This window comes from Lemur catta, chromosome 1 (assembly GCF_020740605.2).
Source record: "Lemur catta isolate mLemCat1 chromosome 1, mLemCat1.pri, whole genome shotgun sequence".
Classification (NCBI taxonomy): Eukaryota; Metazoa; Chordata; class Mammalia; order Primates; family Lemuridae; genus Lemur; species Lemur catta.
Window position 1 is genome coordinate 23454715 of NC_059128.1, and position 17901 is coordinate 23472615.

At 48.3% G+C, this 17901-nt stretch overlaps 1 protein-coding gene across 5 annotated transcripts in view; it reads right to left on the minus strand.

Moving 5' to 3' along the window:
* TMEM63C (transmembrane protein 63C) overlaps positions 1-10491 on the minus strand; it is a 62163-nt gene extending 51672 nt beyond the window's left edge. For 4 of the 5 annotated variants that reach the window (XM_045563032.1, XM_045563039.1, XM_045563022.1 and 1 more), the window contains exon 1: positions 10439-10491. The gene's annotated coding sequence lies outside the window, so the exon portion shown is untranslated. The other variant, XM_045563016.1, reaches the window with a different exon arrangement.
* Between the last annotated feature and the right edge of the window lie 7410 nt (positions 10492-17901).

Sequence of the window (17901 nt, forward strand, 5' to 3'; positions counted from 1 at the left end):
AAGAGGTGAACCCACTGAGAAATGAATTCAAAAAGAAAGTTCGGGGCGAGGCATTTTAACTGTATAACTGTTTTCTTCTTAAATATTCTTTTTAAAGTCTGAAAAGAACATGTTTATAGAAAAAATTCAAGCCCTTCAAAATAATATACAATGAGGCTGGGCGCAGTGGCTCACGCCTGTAATCCTAGCACTCTGGGAGGCCGAGGCCGGAGGATCCCTTGAGCTCAGGAGTTTGAGACCAGCCTGAGCAAGAGCGAAACCCTGTCTCTACTAAAAATAGAAAAATTAGCTGGGCGTTGGGGCATGTGCCTGTAGTCCCAGCTACTTGGGAGGCTGAGGCAAGAGGATTGCTTGAGCCTAGAAGTTTGAGGTTGCTGTGAGCTAGGCTGACGCCACTGCACTCTACTCAGGGCAACAGAGTGAGAGTCTGTCTCAAAAAAGGAGAAAATACAATGAAAGTGAAATCTAGCGTGGATGTCCCAGCCATCTCAGACCTCTGCCCCACTTCCAAACATAAACATTGTCAAGTTTCCTGTTTAGGTTTTCTACAAGAATTTTTCCAAAATATGGACAAATATACACCTATGCCTGCATCTTTATTTAAGACCCAACCAGGAACATATTCCCAGTACTTATCTTTGTTTAGTTAGTTAATATGTATCACACATCTATGCATACCAACACAGACAGTTCCCTCCATTCTTTTAATAGCTCACAGTGTTCCACTGAACCAATGCACCATAAATTATGTAAATCTGTCCTTGTTGACAGATATTTAGGTTATTTCCACATTTTTGCTGCATAAACAAAGCTACAATGAATATCTCTGATTGTATGTCTTTGTGCGTATGCGTGAGGATATAGGATAAATCCCTAAGTCGAAGGTGACATACATCTAAAATTCTGGCAGATATTGCCAAATTGCCCTCCAATGATTGTGAACCGGTTTTCATTGCCCAACAATGCATGCGGGTGCCTGTTTCTCTCCGTGCTCAACATTGCCATGCACTGTCAGATTTTTAAACATTGTCAATGAGTTGAAAAATGATATCTTCTTTCAATTTGTAATTTTCTAATTGTCATAAAGGGCAGACATATTTTCATGTTTATTCATTGACTGGCCTTTGCATTTATTTTTCTGTGAACTGTGCCCTTTTAGTTTATCTTACTGATTTTTAATTTTTCTAAATTAAGGCAATTAACTTTTTGTCATGCATATTGCAAATTGTCAGTCAGCTCTTTTTGACTTTATTTATGACATCTTTCACTTACAAAAATTTCAGATTTTTCTGCAGTTGAACGTATCAGTCTTTTCCTATATGGCTTCTGGGTTTTTGCACTTGCTTAAAAAGCTTTTCCCATTTGAGAAGCATAAAAATATCTGCCCATATTTTCCACTTGTATTGTTAGTGTTTTCTTCTTTTTAAAATATCTTTGCCGCATCTAGAATTTATTTTGGTGTAAGGATTGTGGTAGGGCTCGGATTTATTTATTTTTCCTCAAGGGTCCAGACAGTCGTCCTAAAGGCATGTTTGAATAATCCTGCTCCCTTCCCCAGCCACCTCCCCTAAGTTCAAAATCCCAATTTAGAGCTTTTGTACCCTCATAATAAGCTGAAATAAAAGAAAAATCCCAATTTAACTATGCAGTAGAATGGATACAAAGAGCATAAACTCAGAGTCAAGCGCCTGGTTCAAATTCCAGCTCCACGAGACCCAGGATAAGTTACCTACCCTTCCTGTGCCTCAGTTTCCTCACCTGCAAATGGGAACAACGATAACTCCTATGTGTAGAGTTATTGTGAAGATTACATGAGTTATTACAGGCAAAGGGTGTGGAAAGATGCAACTATATGCTGCGCACAAGAGGCTCACCTTAGATGTTAAGGCACCTGTGGGTTGAAAGTGAAAGGGTGGAAAAAGAAATTCCATGCAAATGGTAACAGGAAAGCAGGGATGGCTATATTTATGTCAGTCAAACAATGTCACAAGAGATAAAGAAGGACATTATATAATGGTAAAAGGCCAATCCACCAGTAAGATATAACAATCATAAATGTGTATGTACCTGGCCGAGCACCCAAATATATGAAACAAATATGGACAGAACTCAAGGGAGAAATAGACAGCAACACGATACCAGTTGCTGAAGACATTTCAATATTCCACTCTCAATAATGGATAGAACCACCAGGCACAAGATCAATAAGGAAACAGAGGACTTGAACAACACTGTAAACTAATTGGACCTAATAGACATATGCAAAACACTCCAGCCAACAGCAGCAAGTATACATTCTCCTCAAGGGCACAGGAACATTCTCCAAGATAGATCACGTGTTAGGCTACAGTGCCCACACACGGGAACTACTACATGGTGGCAATTACTGTTATTAACACTGCATATTAAACATGCTTTTGATGTGTGAGCCAGTTCCATCCTTTGACAAATACCTACGACCATGCATCAGGCCCTGTTCCAAGTACCGGGGACCCAGGAGTGAATAGCACTAATAGGACCTGCACCGCCACCTCCGGTTAGACTTAGTTCTAGTTTCTAATACTTATTACCAGTCATCTTAGTATATTCTTTCATTATTTCTAATAGTTATTTCAGTTGGCAATCTTGTTCTTTTTTTCTCCAGGTGGTCAATTATCTGCAATTTTGATAAATTTGCCTCTTTTAGATTTTCAAAATTTGTATTGGCTTGTACTTCTAGAACAGTGGTAAAGAATTAGGGTAATGATGGTCATTCTTTCCTCATATGTGTTTACGTCTGTAAACCCATATGCATACACACACATATACACACAAACTCATATTAAGCATCATCCATCTATTCCTATTAAAACAAGAGTTAAAATCAGGGACACATGTTGAATTTTAGGGATTTTAGCACTTACGGAGTTGCTTATATGATTTTTTTCATTTCTTTTGAACTACAAATTTGTTCAATTATATTAACAATTTTTCTAATATCAAATCTGTATTTCTGGAATATAGCCCTACTTGTTTGTGGTATAGTCATTTTTTTTTACATAATGCTGGCTGATTTTATCTACTGCTATTTAATTTATGAATTTTGCATCAGTGTTCAAACATAAGATTTTTTAGTAATTTTTCTCTTTTTTTGTGCTATCTTTGTCAAGTTTGGTATCAATGTTGTGCTGGTTTCATAGAATAATTTCGAATCTTTCCTTCTGTGAGGTTGGTGCAGTTTAAATAACATTAGAATTATCTGTTCCTTGCAGGTTTGATAGAAATTAGAAGCTGTCTAAACCTGTTTTTTTGTTTTTTTTTTTTAAAGAAGAATTGCATTAAAACTCAGTTTCTTCCATGCTTATGGGTCTGTTGTGGTTTTCCAGTTCTTCTGGGGTTCAACTGCTGATTTATATTTTCACAGAAAATGATCAGGTTTAGCTGGTTTTCAACTCAATTTGCATATGGTCCAATACAGCACCCTCTAAGAATTCTATTTTCTCTGTGTCAGTGGCTATTTCTCCATTTTAATGTTTAATTTTATATATTTGCCTCATTCCCTCCCCGACCCCTGTTAGAATATCTAGTCTTTGAAAAAAAATCCTCAAATGACACAGGGTTTTTTTGCAGGACTCCTTTTACCATGTACACGACCCAGAAATAGAGGCACTAGAATCAGGGAATGGGAGAGAGGTATCTGAGAGGGACAGCTTGGTAAACACAAGTCATTCAACAAATATTTCAAAAGTGCAGAGAGCCTGGCCACATACTTCCTGGCCTTGAACACCCTGCACCTCTCTTTCCCAGCTCCCCCACCCCTAGTTAAACTCGACAACCCCCACTTCCTTCAACACTGGGCTGTCCCCTCCTGTCACCTCCTCCAGGACCCTCCCCCAACTCCCCAGGGAGAAGTCGGTGCCATTCCTCACACATCCCAGATTACTATTGTTTTTAAATTTTGAAAAATTCATTTAAACCCAAAAAGGCAGAAGAATAAAACCAACTGAATCAACAAATGTTAACAGTCTGCCATTTTTGCTTCAGATCTTCCTAGTTAAAACGGAACATTCCGGACAAGTTAGCAGCCCCTCCTTTTCCCCTGTCAGCCTAGCTCCTCCTCTCCCCAAAGGCACCGCAGGCACGAACTTGGCAGGTATTGCAACAGAAATCAATAAACCCGCAAATCACACCCAGGACTGCTTTGTGATTTTTATGAAAATTAAATTTTCACTAATAGTATTATTCTGCAATTTCCTTTCTTTGCAACACTGTTTTTGAGATTTATTCATGTTAATAGAGAATTTATATGTGTGTATGTATGTACATATAGATGAGCTTTGTTAAGGTATAATTTACATAAACTTCCCCAATTATACATAGTTTGCTGTGTAATATCAGAGTTTTAGTCATTATTATTGCAGATATTGAGGCTGAAACCTCTTTTTTGCGTTTCAAGCACTGCTGCCCTAGATACCCTCGGAAGTGTCTGCTTATGCGCACGTATGGGTTTTTCTGTGTAATCATACACCTAGATGTGAAACTGTTGGTCATAGAGTGAGCACACTTTTGGCTTCACTAGCCCTTGCCAGAGTGTGCCCTGGAGCTTTGTCCTGCCATAATTACAGTATATTATCATTATTCTCAAGCTCTTTCCATGTCTACCTGCCCCCTCCCCGTGAATTACCGCAGGACACGTGTGTGACTGGCGCTCAATGAAGGAATGAGCTCACTGTCTAGCAGAAGAGACAGACTCAATGTGATAAGGGCACGAAAGGCTCCTGAGACCTCCTCTGGCTGAGATCCAGGGAGGCCTTCATGGAGGAGGTGGCATTTGAGTTGGGCTCTGAAGGACTGGGAGACTGAACAGATGAGGATGGGGATGATGACAAGAGCCTCCGGGGTGGGAGGAGGTGGGTGGGACAGTCCAGAGCGACGTCTGATGTGCCAGAGCAACAGTTCTCAGCCAAGTTGGGGTGAATGGGGGCAGAGAGCCGGGCATGTGTATTTTGTAAAAACTGCAAGGTGATCGGACACATCCCATCTCCCCATGCACGAAGAGCCCCTGAGTGAGAGCATAGTGTGTGAGAAGGGAGCCTTCCCGGAAAAGACAGCTTGGGCTTAACTTTTTTTTTTAAGGCTGGTCAAGTGAAGCAGTGTGGGCTTGACCTGAGTCCTCAATGGCAGGTTCTGGGTCAGAGCTGGGCTCAGAGACCGGGATGCCAGCTGGGAATAAGGCTGGCTCAGAAAGCCTGCTCTGTCCCGTCCTTCCCCTCCTGTCTCTGGGAAATATCAGGGCTGCCCTGGCTTGGGTTTCCTCCCCAGACCCTCAGGGGAGCACTGGGATGGGAGCTCCTTCTGCTCCTCCACTTCACAGATCTGCGGCCCAGGCCCGGGGCTTGCACATTGCGTCTTGTCCCCTCCGCCTGGCTGCTCCAGGCAGGGCAAGTGGCACATCCCAGGGGCAGGGCCCCAAGAGCCCCTCCATGGAGCGTGGGCCTGGGCCTGGCTGCGCTGAGTCTCCTTCCTCTGCTTCTTTCAGCTCAGCCCCTCTGAACGCGGGAATCCTACCCTTCTGTGCTCCCTGCTCTCGTGACAGGTGCTGTCCTTCAGCAGATCCCAGCTCTGGGCACCCTGCCGAGTGCAGGGGAAGGGGTGAAACACACAACCTTCACTTCCAAGTCCTTTTGCCTTAAGCAACTTCAGCAAAACCACCAGCCACAGCAGCAGGAACTTGGGATGCGTCCACTGCGCTTGTACACACAGCTCACAGATGACACCCTGGACGCAGGTCGGCCGTGGCCCCTTGTGGTTTCCGCCGCTTCTGTGTGTGCGCAGGGTTGTGGCTCTCACAACCTCTGAGCCTCAGCTTTCTCATCTGTCTGTGGGCCCCTCACAGCCGCTCTCCCTCTCTCCCAAGATGTAGAGAGAATTGAAAGTAATGACAAGGATGTGAGGGTGCTGAGTGGCTCTGGGGTCTCGGGCCAGCTCACTGTGCGGGCTGTTGTCCTTCTGGTGCCAGGCAAGGTCTCCCCAAGCCGGGCCGAGTTTCTGGGCCTGGGCACGTGAGGCCTCACCCAGGAGGGGTCCCCAGTCCAGCAACAGCTTGTTCCTGAAGGACACTCCACCCTACCCACACACCCCTGCACACCCCTCTGCTTCGGAGAAGACCCCCCTTTGCCAGGTCTGCGGGGATCTGCAGCCTTTTTGAAGGGAACGGCCCAGTCCTAACAGTCAACATGGTTGGTCAGCCATTTGGGGGCACTGTTTGGTGCCACCAAAGTGTGGCCAGCCATCCCAGAGATCCCTGGACGGCAGCCACTCAGCAGGCAAAGGGGCGAGCAAGTGGCAGGAAGCGGACTCAGAGTCTCCCAGCAGCACATGTGGCTGGGCCTCGCGGGAGTGCAGTGAGCAGGCAGCGGCACGGGTGGGAAGCCAGCCCCCAAGTGCCCCCAGGCAGCAGGTCTGCATATGACGGTCCTCTGGGCTCCCAAGTCCCCATCGAAGCAAAGCTGATCTCCCTATAGGGCTCCATGAGTGTCCTGTGCCCTCACAGCATTTCTAGCCTGTGGCCAAATCATTATCACTTGGGTGCCCCAAGGCAATGAGGCTGAAACATCAAAAACCCAGCAAACAGCTGTCTCCTGCCCACCAGCATCTCCAAAGACCTGAGGGTTCCTTTCTCTTTCACCAGGACCCCATGGCCTGAGGCCAGAGTCCCCTGGCTGGGCAGGATTCTGAGAAGACTCAGCCAGAGAGAGGAGAAGGCTCCTGTCTCCAGGACCTTCCTTGGCCAGGCCACTCAGTGATGGGGAGGGCCAGCCTGGTTTCCAACTGGAAGCTGGCCTGGCCTGTCTGCTGCTGATCCTCTGAGGACACTAGAGGCCCTGACTCGGCAGGAATGAAGGCCTGTAGGCACAGGGAGCTTCCCCGCCTCCAGCCTGGCTCTTCCCATCTCATCTCGTGGGTGCTCGTGTAAAACAGTACAGTGGACAGTGGGAAAAGCAGACAGTGGGAGCCCAGGGCATGTGGGTCCTAGTCCTGGTTTTCTAAGCAGGTCCATGCCTCGCTTTCCCTTTTGGGAATGTTACTAATGAGCAGGAGGAGGCTTGCCCTCCTTCTGCATGTCTCAGCACCAGCCCCAGGGGTGCTGGCGAGGAACACAGCAGCTTGGGTGCATATCCTGCCCTAGAAACACAGAATGTGGAGTTCTGGCTGCAGGTTGCTCTTCATAAGAGCCCCCATCGGTTGGCCCGGAGCAATCCAGACAGATCCAGAACGAGGGCCCATCACACTTCAAGAGCTGCCCACATTCCAACTCAGCTCCTCCTGTCATGCTACTTTGCATGGGTCGCACCAGCCAACTCATGGGCAAGAATGCGGAGTTCCATTTACACCACCCATGCTTATGTGTGAGTAAGCTGCGAAAACCACTGCTCCCCCAGGAGAGGGAAGAGGAGAGAGCACCAGGCCCCACCTCAGGCGAGACAGGGCCCTAAAAGCTGCTGATCTCCCTGGAAGCTGAGCACTTTCCCTGAGCACTTTCGTTACAGCCTTTCCCAGTGTGGGCCTGCCCGTGGCCCAAACGCCACGCGGATTCCTGCAAACTGGACACTCTGCAAAGAGCTCCCAGCACTTTACATCCATTATCTTTATGGTTCTTCCACCAGCTACCTCCCAGGAAGAACCAGAGTAGAGAGTACATGGGATTCGAGTCAGTGGGGAGGACACAGTCCTGAAGGAAGGTCCACTGTGCCACTAGATGCCAGCATGTCATGAAAATCCTGTTAAATATGTGAAATATCACAGGCAGCTGGGGATGGGGAGAAGGAACCCCTCAAGGGCCGAAACACGACGTGAAGTGGATTGGGGAGGGCTGGCCTGCCTTCCAAGCCTAGAACGCTGCCCTGGCCACAAAGGGAGAGGGTGTCCTCCGAACAGGGAACGACCACATTTCCCCTATTGAGGCAGGAAACAGATGGCTTCGATCTGGACCAGAGTCTCCAGGAATAACACTTCCCATCTGTAATAAACACTTGGCAAGTTTCCAAAGCCCTCCCACCCATCTGGAGGTGTTTTCATACCCAGCTGTCAGGTAGGGAAACTGAGGGCAGAGTGCCAGCCAACAGGGGCTCTTGGTCTAGAACCAGGCCCTCCGCTCTGTAAGTCTGGTTCTCCTCCCATGACCCAGGAGGCCTCTCCGAGGCCTGACCCTGCCTCTGCTAGCCAGGAGGGACACATGCCACCAGCTTCCAGGGATCATGGGGCTCTGGCCTCCCTTCTGGAGAAGGGAACCCCAGCGGGGGAGCTGGACCCACTAGTATGGTGGGTCCTCTGCTCTCTGGCACTATACTGCCACTCCGCAAGCAGCTGGTTCCCATCTGGTTTACTGGGAACTTCATCCCTCCCCACAGGTCACCCCAGCAATTCCTGGGGATCATCATGCAGCTCAGGGCATGCCGTGAAGTCACCGAGGCCAGCTTCAGAGCTCTATTCTTGGAGGGTGTCTCTGAGAAGGAGCAACTGATGAACTAGGCACGGAGTAACTCCTCTCACACAGAACAACGTGCTGGTCGCAACCTCCCAGCCTGAGACGCTGTCAGAGATAACTAAAATCTCTCTGCTGTGGGTCCTCACTCCCTGGCTGTGGCCACGGCTGCTGGCACTAGGGCAGAAGGGACATCTGCTCTTGGGCTCTGAAAGGCCCGTTGAAATTGTGTATCCCCTGTGGGGGCACGGTGGGAAGGTGACCAAGTGACTTTGCCTCCCCTCTTCAAGCTGCTTCCTTTCTGAGTAACTAGAAAACATATCTTAAAGGAGGAGAAAGCACTGGGGCTATCCCTGTCACTGATGTCCCCCACACGTGTCAGGAGGCACGCACAGCCTCACTTTGCAGGGGGTGGGGCTCTGGGGAGTCAGGACGAGAGAGGAAGAGGCCCCTCCAGTCTGCTCTATGGTGCCCAGGGAGTCATGAGACCTACGTGTAGGTAGGCGACCTGGAGCAACTTGCTGTACCCTCTGTGCCTCAGTTTCCCCACGTGCACAATGACAATGGCTGGCTCCAGCTCTAAATACTATAAGCCTTCTCCCCGCCTCAATTTCCCTCTAGAGAAAGGCATTGCCCCAGGGAAAGAAGGACAAGGTGAATTCAGAAAAAGTCCACTTCTCTGGGCAACAGATCAAATGCCATCCATTTCCCCTGGGGACGGGAGTCGGGGAGAGAACAGAATACGACGACACCAAGGGTGAGGCTGAGAACAGGCACACTCACCAACATGTTCCCAGACCCTTCCAGAGGGAAACTGTCTCTGGAATGTCACGGGCCGTTAAAATCTCCTTGTCCCCCTCAGCACCGTCCTCCCCACAACAGCCTGGGAACTTTCATTTGGCCTCCATCGAGGCTGACACACGGGCCTGAAGCTGAGCACTGGCTGTCGCCCGGGGCCTTCCCCTCCCCGCAGCCAACTCTCACTCTCTCCCTGGACCCCTGAGGACAGCACAGGCCCCAGGCCCCCTCTGCTCAGATGAACATTTTTTCATGAGCAATTTTCTCCTGTCCCCAGACAATTCTGATCCCTGTGAGGTTCACACCCATGACACCCTGAAGCCACATGCAGAAGTTGTAGCTCCCAGCATTCTCAGGGATGAGGAAAGCGGCCTGGGGTAGGGGGCGCACCCCAGATTGGACCAGGGGTCTAGAAAGCAAGAAGGGTCCCTGCCCCTTCAGATAGTATTGGGCTAAGCGGTGCCTAGAAGGGCAGCTCTGTAGGATCTGCTAAGTGACCTTGCTCAAGCCACAGCACCCCTGGGCCTCAGTTTCCCCAGGGCCTTCATCCAAACCCAACGTTTCTCTCTCCAGGCCAGGTAAGGATGGAGGCAAGAGGCTGTCTTTGGAAGCACATGAGGGAAAGATGGCATCCTTTGCCCCTGGGGCCCGGGAGCCCAGCCTGCCCAGCAGCAGCGCAGCGGTGACGCTGTCATAACCCTCAAAGGCGGAGTAGACCGCCCCCTCCCACCTGACCCAGTGAGGGGGCGACAGGGCCCCGGGGAATCCTGGGGTGGGGGTGGGGGTGGGGTGGTTCCCCGGCTGTCAGGCAGGAGGCAGGGGACCCCCAGGCAAGCCTTCTGCCCTCCTCCATCCCCCACCCAGTGTAGATGGGTCTATTAAGCCACGCCCTCCCTGGTGGGCGGCTCAGGCCACCCTTCCCTGGGTACAAACTGGGGACAGCCAGCGTGGCAAGGGACTGTGGCGCAGTCTCCCCTACCCGCTCCCCTCCCAGTCCGAGGTCTCGGAAGGCACAGGAGCAGGCAATCCGTCCCCACCCCCTCCCCGTCCAGGACCCGGATTCTGCGCCCCTTCACCGCCCGCGTGCTCACCACATCTGCGCCCCAGCGCCAGGGCCCCAGCCCCAGGCAAGGCGCTCGGGCCGCCGGGCTGCGGTGACAGGCTACACGCTCCTACCTGGGAGGAGACTGCCGGCCGGTCCTCCTCCTCGCCAGCCCGGTGAAGCCAGCCCCACCTGGCAAGGGACTGTCAGCAAATTCCCCTCCGCATCACCGCGGGAGCGGCATCCCGGCTCCTCCCCAGCAGGAGCCAACCTTGGCCCCGCCCCAAGGCCGCTCCGACCCGCGGGGAACCCGGGCTGGATTATCGTATGCAAAGACCCAGGCTCCTCCTCGGAGACCCTGTCGCTACTAGGGATCATCTACAAATTACTATCTCAAGCTCACAAGGCCGCTGGTCCCTTGCTGTAGTTAGCTACAGCTCTCACGGATGCTCTGGGCCTTAGCGGCCCCCTTGCCCACCTGCCCGCCACTCCCAAGCTCTCCTCTGAGGCACGTCCTCCTTCCAAGTCTTCCCAATCCCACCAGCCAGAAGCAAGAAAAGACACATAACACCACAAAGGTAGTGCTCTGCCCAGCCCAAGGACCAGCTCCTGGCACCACCCCAGTGGCTGGTACCCAGTTGGTACCCAGGCTTCTTCTTCCCTAGCTAAGGAAAGATCTACAAATTGGCCACAGCCCAAGGGAGTTGGGGCTGGGTCATTTCCAGTTTGCAGTGGGCCACACTTTGGCACATCTCAGAATTTCATCAAAGTCCTGGCTACCCTTGTAGAGACACTGATTTTGACCTTGGGGGCAGGTGCCAGAGTTCAAACCCCCAAAGGTCAGTATGCAACGTAAGGGACAGTAGTAAACAGCTTTTCTCTCCCAGGCAGGGCCTAAGCACGTTTATTTAATAGACATTATTATCCGGCACTTGCAGTACAATAGCTAATGGACGAGGAGCCACTGCTGAACAATCTCTAAAAGGGACTCCTTTTCAACGGTTTTACAGTGTTAAGATATCGTTAGGGTTCTGACAATATGATAAGAAGGCCATAGAGGAAGCAGTGTGAACAGAAGCTCATGAGCCAGTAGAGGAGCAGGTCAAAGGGTAGCTAAGCTTTCATGGGTTAATTCCTCCATTACCAGCAGCACAGCACCTCCCTCCATGCACCCCTGCAGGCTGGTTATGTCTTCCCCTGCCAGGCACCTCTTGCCACCCATCACCCCACACCCTGGTTCTTCTGACCCAGCCACCGCTTGAAAAACCAAGGGGAAGCCACTAGACAGACTGTCAAGATCTGCCCATTGACGCATTCACCCACCCATTCATTTATTTATTCATTCACGGGGCAGGGAGGCTTTTGACCATATATCCTGCAGTGGCTACAGGGCATCCGTGTCTGGGTTCCAGCCCTGGCTCAGCTGTTGCGGTGCTGTGCAGTCTTGGGTAGCTTGCTTGATCTCTCTGACTTTGTTTTTTCCTCCCATCTGTAATACGGAGAGGGCTGGGCTAGTTAGGGTCTGAGGCCCCTCTGCCCTAACAGTTTTTACCCTCTTCCAGGATAAGGGCTGGTGGGTACAAAGACAAACCAGATAACACAAGAATAGTGTTTGGGGACTCTAGCTGTCTGGATTTGAGTCCCAGCTGGGCCACCTAAATATGGGACTTAACCTCTCCGCATATATAAAATGGGGGAAATAATAACCTTAAAGGGTGGTGACAAGGGTTAAATGAAATATTAATACAAAGTAAGTGCTCTGTAAACATTAGTTGCTGCTATTGTCATGGAATTATTCATAGTCTGGTGGGAGAGAGTAAAACCTGACACAAGCGGTTTGTCCTGCTTTGTCTGCCATACCGCGCCCACCCCAGCTCTGGAAGAAGACCCCTAACAGGCATTGAGGACGTGCAATAAAGAGAGACACAGAAAAAGAGGAAGGGGGACCCACAGAAAGGTCAGGTGGGCCATACGGTGGTGAAAGAGATGACCCCAATGTCCCAGCCAACTCAGCGCCACTCCCCTGGATGAATGTTAGGCTTGTAGAAGGTTCTGGGTAAACGTATGTAGGATGAAGAACTGAGGCTGTTGAAGGAAAGGTATTCTGGCCTGTGGCCCTGAGGACACTTTTCATGCTCTCACGCGTGTGGATTGAGAGGAAAGTGCCCTTGGCCTGGGTGGTCAAGTCTGAAAGACGATGCCTGGTATTGTCTTCATGCCCAGGTTGTTAACCTCCAAAGTCTCGTCTTGGAAACTAATCCAATACAATATAAACGAAATAAAAGAACTCTGAGTAACCCACGCAGATGGAACTGTCTGACAAAGTCAGGTGCTTTTTCTTGCAGAAGAGCGCCTTGTGTCTTCAGTTAGAGCCCACCTTCATTTACTCCACACATAATTTCAACAGATCTGGTGGCACAGAGACTGCGAAGAGCCCCCTATGTCCTTTCTTTCCCTCTTCCTTTTTGCAGTAGAGCTCCCAAGGTTAAACCTGGGTCCATAGCCGCCCTGCTAGAGACTACATTTCCCAGCCCCCCTTGTGGTCAGATGCAGCTATGAACTGAGTCCTACCCAGTGGGATGTGAGTGTATGCAGTATGTTTAACTTCCGGGCCACATCCTTAAAAGGAAACTGCCTGCTCTCCACTTCCTCTTTCCCCTTTGTGAAGATGGGTGGGGGAGTGGCAAGCTTTGATGAGGCAGACCAGGACAGCGGACTAGGGTCGGCAAAGCAACAGGACAGGAAGCACTTGAGTCACAGGATGACCTGGAGAAGTACCCTAGAATACTGACCACCTTGGACTTTTCCACAGGAGAGCAATAAACCTTGTAAAGTCACTATTGTTTGGTCTCTTTTATAATAGCTGAACCAATAGCCTCACGGATAAGCCTGCTTTCCTGATTTTCAAACCAACAGTGGAAGAGCAGGAGCATATTGGAAGGAGAAAGGACTTATAAGAAAGCAAGTACAGTGAAAAAAGCAAAAGTCAGAGCAAGAGAAGAGATAGAACAACTGTAAAGCAAACTCAGACATTTGGAGTCATTTAGTGCAGGGTCTTTCCAATAAGCCTTGCAGGTGTCATTGTGTTCTAGGGTGGTCCTGGAAATGTGCTCAGAACCGTCCATTGACCAAATATTTTGTTTTAAAAGGAAGGCAATTATACATTTAGAAAGTATTTCCAATCAAAAATTATTAAAGTTTGTATGTCAGGGGGAGAAAACTTCAGCGTCCAGAAATCCCAGTCATCCCAGATTACACCTTTCCTCAAGGATCAGAAAGCAGAGATTTTGATTCATTGATATTGACCTTCTCCCTCACTAGGTTATAAATCCTTTAAGGTTGATGGTATCTTCTTTTCCTTTTTCTTTCTAGTATCTAACACAGTGCCCTGACTCAATAAATACTTTTTAATGGCTATGAGGGTGAGGTCTACGTTACCCTAGGTGACAGAGCATAGGAGAATCCCACCAGCTGATTTGGGATACAGATGCTCCTTGACTCATGATGGTGTCCTCTCCCTATAAACCCATCATTAAGTTGAAAACATCTTAAGTCAAAAATGCGTTTAACACACCTAATCTACTGAACATCGTAACTTAGCCTAGCCAAACTTAAATGCGTTCAGAACACTTGCATTAGTCTACAATTGGGCAAAATCATCTAACACAAAGCCTGTTTTATACTAAAGTGTTGGATATTATGTAATTTACTGAATACTATACTGAAAGTGAAAAACAGAATGGTTGTATGGGTATTTGAAGCATGGTTTCTACTGAATGCATGTCGCTTTTGCACCATGGTAAAGCCAAAAAATTGTTAAGTCAAACTCTTGTAAGTCGGGGCCCCTCTGTATTGATCTGTGAAATTGCCTGAGGTCCTAAACCAGCTCAGTGAAGAGCCACAGAGGCATAACCCTCACAGTCTATTGAGCCCATGGTGGCCCTAGGAACTTGTCCCTGTTATCTAGAAATCATTTCATCAGAAACACTCACCTGAGCTCACAGAGACCTACACACACAAGGAGATTCACTGTGGAATTGTTTGCAATTGCCAAAAACAAAAACAAAAAACCATAAAGCACAACTGTGCACAACCTACACAACTGTACGTGGCCTTTCTGCACTGCCCAGTTGAGATGTTCAGGAAAACTCAAAATGAGAGGGAAAAGGCAGGAGGCCCAGGAAGGAGTCAGCTGGGTGTGATCACTGCTGTTTCTCATCAGTTTGACTCTAACGATTTAGGCCCCGAGACAGCAGAGCCACATGCTAGTGATCCTGTCAGCCCAAGGCCTGGTGTTAGGTGAGGCTGCTAGGCAGGGGGTGAGCAGGGGGTGAGAGGGGGCTGTGCGCCTGGAGGTGAAAGGGTCAGACTGCAGATTTTGTTATAGGATCCAGCGTATAAACTTATGCCACTGACAAGGACAGTATTTTCAAGGCAGAACCAAGACACTCTTCACATTTTAAGTGACAATCCAGATACTAAACCCAACAGCCAAATAAAAACTCTCTAAGGAAGTAGGTCCATTTGGGGAGCTGGGGCTTCCTATTATACACTCTAATCTGCCCTTCCAGACAAAAGGGAATTTGACTTCCTGTGCAGAAGGTAGAGGGTCAATGTATTGGGATGGAAAACCCTTTTTTCCAGTGTCCTCTGTCTAAACAGACAGGGGGTTGTGGATTTCTAGAGAGGAGAAGGCCTCAGGCTTAGGTCTGGACACACAGCAACCCCCCACTGGAAGCTGGCATTCCCCAGGTTGGTGGGGCCCTCTAACCTCTTGGCCCCCCACAGCAGAGCATCCTGGCCTCTCTGCTCCTGGGCAGCCCTGACCTCCCTGGCCCCTCTCCCCTGGCCTCAGGCTGGGCCCCACTCACCAAGGCGGCACCAGGTGGGTAGTCTTAGCCAGCGGCAGTCTCTTTTACTAGTACTTCTCCCCTGGAAGAAGGGAAATTCATGACTGGTGGGAGGTCATTATCATCCACCACCACCAGCTACTACCACTTGTCAATACTGGAAACCTCTGGAGGGTTAGGTCAGAGGCAGGCGTTGATGACATCACAAAGGAGGCATCACTGTTGTGCCAGAACTCCAGAATTCTGGTGTCATTTTTCTCACCCAGAATTGAGCTCCACTGGGCATTTTCAGACACATCTAGGGGTTTGAAGCCTGCACAGCCTTACCTCAATTCTATCTTGAGCCTGGCAGGTGCCCTGTAGGATTAGGTCGCTAAAGAATACGTGGGATTAAGGCCCTAATAAAAGAGGCTTTACTCAGCCTTCAGCCCTTTTTGCCTTTCTGCTTTCTGTCGCATGGGGATGGCATTCAAGTCTCCATCTTGAAGCAGAGAGCAGCCCTCACCAGACAGTGAAACTGATGGTGCCTTGATCTTGGACTTCTCAGCTTCCAGATCCGTGGGAAATAAATTTCTATTGTTTATAAGCTACCCAGTCTGTGATATTTTGTCATAGTAGCACAAACAGACTAAGGCAGTTTTTTTTTTTTTTTTTTTTTTTTGGAGACGGTATCTCACTCTATTGCCTGGGCTAGAGCGCCATGGTGTCAGCCTAGCTCACAGCAACCTCAAACTCCTGGGCTCAAGCAATCCTTCTGCCTCAGCCTCCCGAGTAGCTGGAACTACAGGTGCACCACCATGCCTGGCTAATTTTTTCTATTTTCAGTAGACACGGGGGTCTTGCTCTTGCTCAGGCTTGTCTCGAACTCCTGAGTTCAAGGGATCCTCCCGCCTCGGCTGACTAAGGCAGTTTTCCCAATCAAATGTCACCATTCTTGGCACATGTGTACTTGAGTTTCTGCAGACCAGGAGAGAAGTTGTGAGGCCACTGGGGGTGTGGATCTTCAGCTTTACTAGTTCATGCTAAGGTGTTTTTCAAAGTATAAATTGTATCAGTTTATGCCTCCACCAGCAATGGATGAGAGTTCCAGGTGTTCCACTTCCTCTTCAATATTTGGCATTGATCTGTTTTAGTTGTTACCATTCTGGTGGGCATTTAGTGGTGTCTTACAGTGGTTTTTACATGCATTTCATGAATTACTAATGAGATGAGGCACATGGTCATATCTGTATTGGCCATTTGTAGTTCATGTTTTTAAATTAACAAATTTAATTTTTTATACCAGTTTTAGGTTCACAGGAAAATGGAGTGAAAGTATGTAGATTTCCCATGTGCTGCCCCAACATATGCACAGCCACTGCCACTGTCGGGATTCTGAACCGGAGCAGTGGATTGTTACAATCTGTGGACCTACATTGACTCATCATTATCAAAGTCCACAGTTTACATTAGGGTTCACTCTTGACTTTGTACATTCTGTAGGTTTTGATGCATAATGACATATATCCACTATTGTAGTATCCTCTGGAATAGTTTCATTGCCTAAAAATCCTGTTTTCAACCCTCCCTCCTCGATAACCCCTGGTGACCACTCATTCTTTTTTACTGTCTTCATAGTTTTGCCTTTTCCAAAATGTCATATAATTGGAATTAGAGAGTATACAGTCTTTTCAGATTGGCTTTTTTCATTTAATGAATTGCATTTAAGTTTCCTCCATGTATTTTTGTAGCTTGATAGCACATTTCTTTTTTAGCATTGAATAATATTCAATTGTCTGAATGTAGCACAATTTGTTTGTCCATTGACCCGCTGAAGAACATTTTAGTTCCTTCCAAATTTTAGCAGTTATGAATAAAGCTTTATAGGCAAGAGCCACCATGACCAGCTGAGTTTTAAGAGTTCTCTATATAGTCTGGATATTAAGCCCTTATTGGGTATATGATTTGCAAATATTTTCTCCCATTCTTTGGGTTACCTTTTTATTCCATTGATAGTGTCATTTGAGGCACAAATTTTTTTTAATTTTCATAAAGTCCAATTTGTATATTGTTTCTTTGGTTGCCTATGCCTTTGGTGTCATATCCAAGACATCACTGCCAAATCTAATGTCATGAAGTTTCTGTCCTGTTTTCTTCTAAGAATTTTGTAGTTTTGGGTCTTACATTTAGGTCTTTGGTCCATTTTCTGTTAATTCTTATACATGGTGTTAGGCAAGGGTCTGACTTCATTCTTTTGCATGTGGATATCCAGTTTTCCTGGTCCAGCTTCCCCACCTTCTTGGGTTCCCTGGCAGGAGATCTGTCCTTGCCTTAACCCACAGGAAGCATCATGACTGCCTGAAGGGGGAAAATCCCTGAGGACAGAGGCAAGGGGAGAGGTGGGACTACCATTCCCAGCCCTGTAAACTCCACTCCATAACTCAGCCAAAGAGGACACCAAGTCAGAGCGGCTGTTCAGCAGCACCATGCTGTAGGATGCATGTCCCGTTGGTCTCCTGGGCATGATCCCCTAGCCAGCCTTCCCACACTGCCAGAATAATCCCTTTGGGACCTTCTCATCTGGGACAGGCAGCACTTCAACCATTTACTAGAGCCAAGGCAAACCTGAGCTTAAGGCACCACCTAGAGCTGAAAAGGAGGCAGCGACCTAGCAGTAAAGATTCACTAAGTAAATATATTCAATAAAAAACAAAACAGAGCCGGTCAGAAAACTGGAATAAATAACTACTCCTTCAATGCAAAGATGA